This window comes from Nannospalax galili, unplaced genomic scaffold (assembly GCF_000622305.1).
Source record: "Nannospalax galili isolate Female #2095 unplaced genomic scaffold, S.galili_v1.0 scaffold1120, whole genome shotgun sequence".
Classification (NCBI taxonomy): domain Eukaryota; kingdom Metazoa; phylum Chordata; class Mammalia; order Rodentia; family Spalacidae; genus Nannospalax; species Nannospalax galili.
In genome coordinates this window covers 101,575-108,401 of record NW_008345452.1, presented here as the reverse complement: position 1 = coordinate 108,401, position 6,827 = coordinate 101,575, and positions in this window count along the sequence as shown.

Sequence of the window (6,827 nt, the reverse complement as noted above, 5' to 3'; positions counted from 1 at the left end):
TAAAGATCTGAGTGTAACTGACTGTGACTAGTAATCATCTGATACATAGAGATTAAAGACATGTGTGGAAACATCTAAGCGTTGGTAGCATTAAAAATGTAGGAAACAGCATATTTTCAAATGAAATGGAGATTTTCTTTAAATGGTAAAAACTCAATTTTTTGTCTTACAGGGTTTATACTGAGTTCAATATTGTTTAACTGTATTAATTCAACTGTGAACCTAAAAATTTTATAGCCACTTTTGAAAGAGATGTATATTTGCTCTGGAATGTGTTACTGAATATGTTAAAGCTCTAATGAAATGCTTCTTATAATCATGCGGTTATTAAATTAAAAAAAAATTTAAAAAACTGTGATAATTGCAATGGAGCTATTGATACTCTCTTGCCTGAGATTCCAGCTATTATTTCCTTCCTCCTAGTTGCAAGTGATCTTGGGAGATCCTAGACTATATTTAGAAGTTAAAAGTTGATTAAAAGCAGGACTCCTTGATACACCTTCCATGAAGTCACCATCCATGATGGGGTGTCACTTTGTGGTGATGCAGCTATTCAGGGAGCACCCACATGCCTATAAGTAACCCCTCACCCATGCTCTGTAAGAAAGTCTAAGAAACTCATTCATCTCACCAAGTTGAACTTTGGTGAAAGTGTACATTGGTCTGTCATTGATGCTCATCTAGGGATTGTATATTTTTTTGTATCTCCCAAGAAACAGTTAATACCTTGGCACACACATGTTCACTTGCAGTTCACACAGCAGCGTCCTCACAGTTCTTCCTCTGTAAACACACATTCCTGGCATTTCTTCCTCTTCTTCTAGGTAAATGAATGCTGTTGGATCAGAGGCCACTCTAATGGCTTCATTGTACTTTATTCCTCTTTATAAACCTCATGTCCAAAAGGGGAAAACTTATCCACTTCTGACAGCAGTGCAAACTTTTGCAGCCACTGTGGAAATCAGTGTGGAGATTCCTCAAAAACCTGGATATTGGCTTATCATATGACTCAGCCATATCACTCAGGCATATACCCAAAAGACTCTATACCCTACTACAGAAGTACCTGTTTATCCATGTTCATTGCTGCCCTTTCCATAATAGCCAGAAATTGGAAATAACCTAGATAGCCATAAACTGATGACTGGATAATGAAGCTGTGGTACATATACACAATGGAATACTATTCAGCTCTTAAAAAAAATAAAATTATGAAATTCACAGGTAAGTAGATAGAACTGTAAACAATCAACCTGAGAGAGGTAACTCAGACTCAGAAAGACAAAAGTCACATGTTCTCTCTCATAGCTGGATGCTAGCTTTGAAATCATAGATCTGCATGTTTCAATTTGAAAATTCAGAGAAGTCAAGAAACTAATAAAGAGCCATGGGTGGGTGGGGAGGGGAGGCTTCCTGGGAGGGATGGTAGAATGCAATGACATGAAGAAAAGGGGAACATTAGACTAGAAAGGGTTAAATGGGATAGGGAATGGGAGGGCAGACAGAGGAGGGTGGGCATATGGGGAAGAATAATTGACACTAAGAGGTTTTAGAAAAGGAAACCTACCACTATAGAAACTTCTTAAAGTATATACATTAAATTATAAAAACAGTAAAAAGAGATACCATTTTTGTTGTTGCTGGTGTTGTTTTATGTGTATGAGTATATTCTCTGCATGTATGTAAGTACACCCATGTCATTCAATGCCCATGGAGGTCAAAAGAGAACATTGGATCCCCTGGAACTGGAATTATGGATGGTTGTTAGCTACCATGTGGGTGCTAGGAACTAAACCTAGGTCCTCTGCAAGAGCACCCAGTGCTCTTAACTGCAGAGCCATCTCTCCACTCCCCATAAAAGGAGTTACCTTATAACAGGGGTCAATGCCTCTTTTAGATATCATAGGGTAATAAACAACAAAAAAAACTTCAATGGATTCCTTCTCTAGAAGCTGTTGTCCAAGGATCCCATAGACTCCCAAACAATATCTTCCATTGCTCCTGATCTTGGTTACCCACTAGAATCTGATGGTAAGACCCTATTGCTGAAGACACAACATACATGAGCTGTAGAACAAACAAGGAGTAATCAAATTGGTGATGACGTCAGAGCCTCATCTATCCTGGCTAGTGTTCATAGTGCTGGAAGGTGCTATGCATGCTACCAGGAGGAAAAAATAATCAACCCTACTCAGCTGTGAATCCTGTGAACTACACTGTGGGCCTGACAGGACAGGCCCACCAGTGAAATAGTAGCATGACTATTATGGGAGTAACCAACCACTCTTTACTTGGATATAAGGCCCCCTTCATAGGATGGAGCCCATACCTGACATAGATAGCAAGCCTAGGTCCCTGAGGATAGACAGATCACAGGACATAGGAGAGAACTTAATACTAGTTTTCTACTGCTTATTATATTAATTATTTATCATAATTTATGATAATACTTATCATATCATGACTCCTAATGAGTCGTTGTCTTATTGTTATACCCATAGATTAATGCATCTCTCAACTCTCACCAGAGAAGTTTCCTTATGAAGTAGATGGTGATTAACACAGAAACCCAAAACTGGCCAATGTGCAGAAAACAAGAAGCTACAGAGTGCTCATCCATAAATAGGACAGCTATATCAAACTTCTGTCTCCCAAGGCTCAGAGATCATTGTGGAAGAGGGAGCAGAATGATTTTAAGAGTCAGAGGTGGTAGGGAACTGAGTTTTCCAGACAGCTGGTCAGTTACTCATATGAATTCACAGCAATGGTGACAGCATGCACAAATCCCATCTGAGTTCAAGCCACACAACATCCCAGCATAGATATGGGGGAGTAGGTAAGAAACTCCAACCCAACATAAGGAAATTGTGGCAAGTGGTGACTACTGAGAGGGTCAAAGACAGTCTTTTTCAAGGATGGGGCTCTTGGTAGGTTAACTGGACTCCAGTGGATGGACCCACACTGAAGGACATTTGGGAGACACAAATTAGACTCTGTACATCCTATTACATATATTTATATTAATAAATGCTTCCTCAAATATAACTTTTTTTTATTTATTGATTTGTGTGTGTGTGTGTGCGTGTGTGTGTGTGTAAAATAAGGTACATTAAATTGGGTGAGGGGCAATAAGGGGAGGTATAGCTAGGGAAGAGGATCTAAATACCAGCAAATTATATTATATGAAAATCAAAAATTTAAACAGAAGCTCATTAAAATACTTGAAGTGGAAAAAAAAATTCTTATCGTCAAACCCATTCACATTCTTAGTTAGGTACTAAGGATTAGGGCTTCAACAGATGAATGTTATACAAAATTCAGCCCACATCAGGATCTTTCATTATGAATAAAATTCATTCTGGGTAGTTTGAGCAGAAATGTTTTTATGAAAAATGGTGGCCCCATGGCTCAGAGAGTGACCAAGTGACTTTGAGGACTGGTCCTGCAGGGAGCCTATGCCTGCCTCCATCAAGCCCAGGAGATTCTTGCCTTGGTTTCATGTTCCTCTGCCTCCAAAAATGAGTGTCACTGAACCATGGATTCCATGTGGTGCCTGCCTCCCAATGTCACTGGCTTCCAAACAGAAGTTGGGATTCTATAGCAGTGCCTGATCACAGGAAGCATAGAAGAAGGGTTTGTGTCTTAGCACAAGGTAAGCTAGGAAAAAAAATGGACTATTGTCTTCTACTTTGAGAGTCAAAAGATGGGAAATTCCTAAATATAACAAAGCTTCAAAAGATGCTTGGCAGCCAGAAGCAAGAAATATATTTATTAAACTACAGACGAAGATACTTAAAATTACAGAGAACTGCCTCCTTGAACTGTCTCTCTACTCTTTCCATCTTGAGCTGATTTTTTTCATTTTTTAAATGCAGTTCCAATTATGGATGTGTGTATTCAGTGAAGGAAATTTTCAAAACCTCAGAAAAGCATAACAGAAACAAATTAAATTCCCATAATCCTGTACCCAGAAATAACCACTGTTGTCATGTTGGCATATGCCTCCTGTAACAGGGTCAAATAGCCATCTAGAAGACAGCTGAGTTTGCTCTGTGGGACAGGCAAGGAACTGATCTCTGAGAAAGACAGAAAATGGGAACACAAGGAAAGTGAAGAAAGTGACAGAACAGCTTTATTGACACAAGCTCAAAAGGGGAAGCAAGGGGTCCCAGAGCTGGGAGTCTGCCAAAGGGGCTCTGGGATGGGAGTCTTAGAGGGCCACTGGATCCTCTCTTCCTCTTCCTATTATTTGTCCTTCTTGTGTGCCCATCCCTCAGTGGACTCTTCTTTCCTACCACTGTCTTACCACAATGGCACTCAGGAACAAGATGCTGCCCTCTTAGGGAATCCGCACTCACTTTTTGTCTACTTATATTCCTTCTAGCTCTCCCTCATCAAATCATTTTTTTATTTGCACATATGCACTGAAAGATATAGTATGCCTTCTATTTTTAGAGTCTGCTGCTTTTGTTTGTCAATATATCATGAAAACTGGGTTTTCTGAGTCACTTTTCCCACAAATGACTTTAGTTATGCTATTAAAATGCATAACTACTTTTGAAGTACTTTACAGTCTGCATCAAAATCAGCATTTTTTAATTAGGAAGACATAATTTAATGTAAGTTTCCTATATTTGTCTTTTCTGGAAAAATCAATAACAATAACAATGAAAAGTTCTTTTCTCTTTTTCTTTTGTGGAGATCAAACCCAGAGCTTCACCAATACGAGGCAAGCACTGTACCATTAAACTATATTTCCAGCCCCCCAAAATTCTTAATTTTTTTTTCTTCAGTGAAGATCTTCCTGTGTGATTCAGGAGGCTAGTCCAGACAATGAAATATTTGTGGTAAATAATTATTTACTGACTCTTTTAACATTTTATATGATCAAGGAAAGTAATGTTCATATTAGTCAGAGAAAATCTGCCCTCATTTAAAATCTCCTTTGAAGACTATAATGTAGTTCAGTGGTAGAGTGCTGGCCTGGCATATCCAAAGCCCTTGATTTGATCCCTTGTACTACAAAAAGCAAAAAAGAAAAGTAGAAAAGAAAAAAAAGTGCTCCTTTCAACAACTGCCTGTACTGATAGATAATTGTTGTTGCTGTTTTGCTTTTGACAAGGTCCCTAAGGGAGCCAAGAAAGCATACACATCATTCCCAGATGGTTTGCCACTCTGTTGGAGTCTAGAGCAAGTTCTGGGGCTGGAGCTCCCGAGTTTATTCTTGTCTTTACTTCAAAGCCCCTGATTAACTGACCCATGCTAGGATAATATCTGGGCTTGTCTGTTCTTCTCCAAAGTCCTGATTTCTGTGTTTATCTACTCACTAACCAGGCAGACCCTACCCTAGTACCATGTTTTACAGTAGACGTTATATACTATTTCAAAAAAGTGTTACTGTCTATGTTTAGAAATTGCCAAGTTCATGATTAAACTTTGAGTAATCTGGTTTTCTTTTGGCCTGTGATAGAATGAAGAGTCTCCCAAAGACATCCCATAATAACCCCTTGGTTATATAAATATGCTACGTTCTGTGACAAAGGGACTTTGCAGATGTAATTAAAGCCATAAGCCCTGAGATAAGATGAAAATCCCCATTCAAAGTGAGCCACTGTAATCATAGTTGCCCTTAAAGCAGAGTACTCACTGTGCTAAAAGCAGAACACAGGCACAGCAGAAGTCAGAGAGGTTTGGAGCACAAGAAGGGCTTCACCTGCCATTGCTAGAAGATGTGACAGAGAAAACCCCAGAGGGGATGCAGGCAGCCTCTAGGAGCAAGGCCCAGCTTCCAACTAACATCTAGCAAGAACACCTTCCTCCTATAATCATAATGTTCCAGTAGCAGTAAAGATCCATTAAGGGAAAACTATTTCCTTCTGGTCAAGGGAACGTAATCTCTGGCCTGGGTGGAGACCTAACATTCTAGTTGAGCAAATCAATCACTTCGCTAAGGGACCACCCCTCAGGAAGGCAGATCCACCCTAAGGTACACTAAAGTAATAGGAGAGGGGGCTGGAGAGATGGCTCAGTGGTTAAGAACACTGACAGTTCTTACAGAAGACCTGGGTTCAAATCCCAGCACCCACATGGCAGCTAACAAATGTCTCTAACTCCAGTTCCAGGGTATCCAACAGCCTCTTCTGTCTTCCGTGGGCATTGCATGACACAGGTGCACTTACCTACATGCAGGCAATACATGCATACACATAAAAATAATAAATAAAGACTATTATCCTCAGGCCTCCTGGGGTAAGTCTATAGCACAGCCCTCCACGTCGGGACTCCCTAAGCCACATTTACCCTTCCATCCCCCCTGACATTCTATACTCCTAGTTTGGGCCCTGTGCCATTCCTAGTCTTGGGGCCCCAGACACCCGGGGAACCAATACTGCATCCTGACCCTTCTCACCCGGACCAACTCAGTGCCTTTCTTGGGCCCCAGGAGCACCGCTTATGGCCCTGGCCCCGCCCTCACTTCCCTCTACTTCCCTGGTCCAGCAACACCTGCCAGCCTCTTTCTGGGGCTGACAGCCTCTTTCTGGGGATGACAGCCTCTTTCTGGGGCTCCAAGGCTTACCTTTCCTCTCGCTGATCCTTTGTATCCAGTACAACCCAGCTACTCAATCCACTCCCTGGGAAATCTTGGGGTTTCTTCCCTCCCCATCTACCTTTGCATCCCTGCATGGTGCAGCCACGGCCAGGGTCTCAGGTCAGCCCAACACCCAAGTTCCTGAGGCCAAAAGCATTCTTAGAAGATTCCAGACCTAAGGAGAAAGTCTGAAAACTTCTGATCCACATTGGAATTGGGCCACCGCGGAACTCCTGAA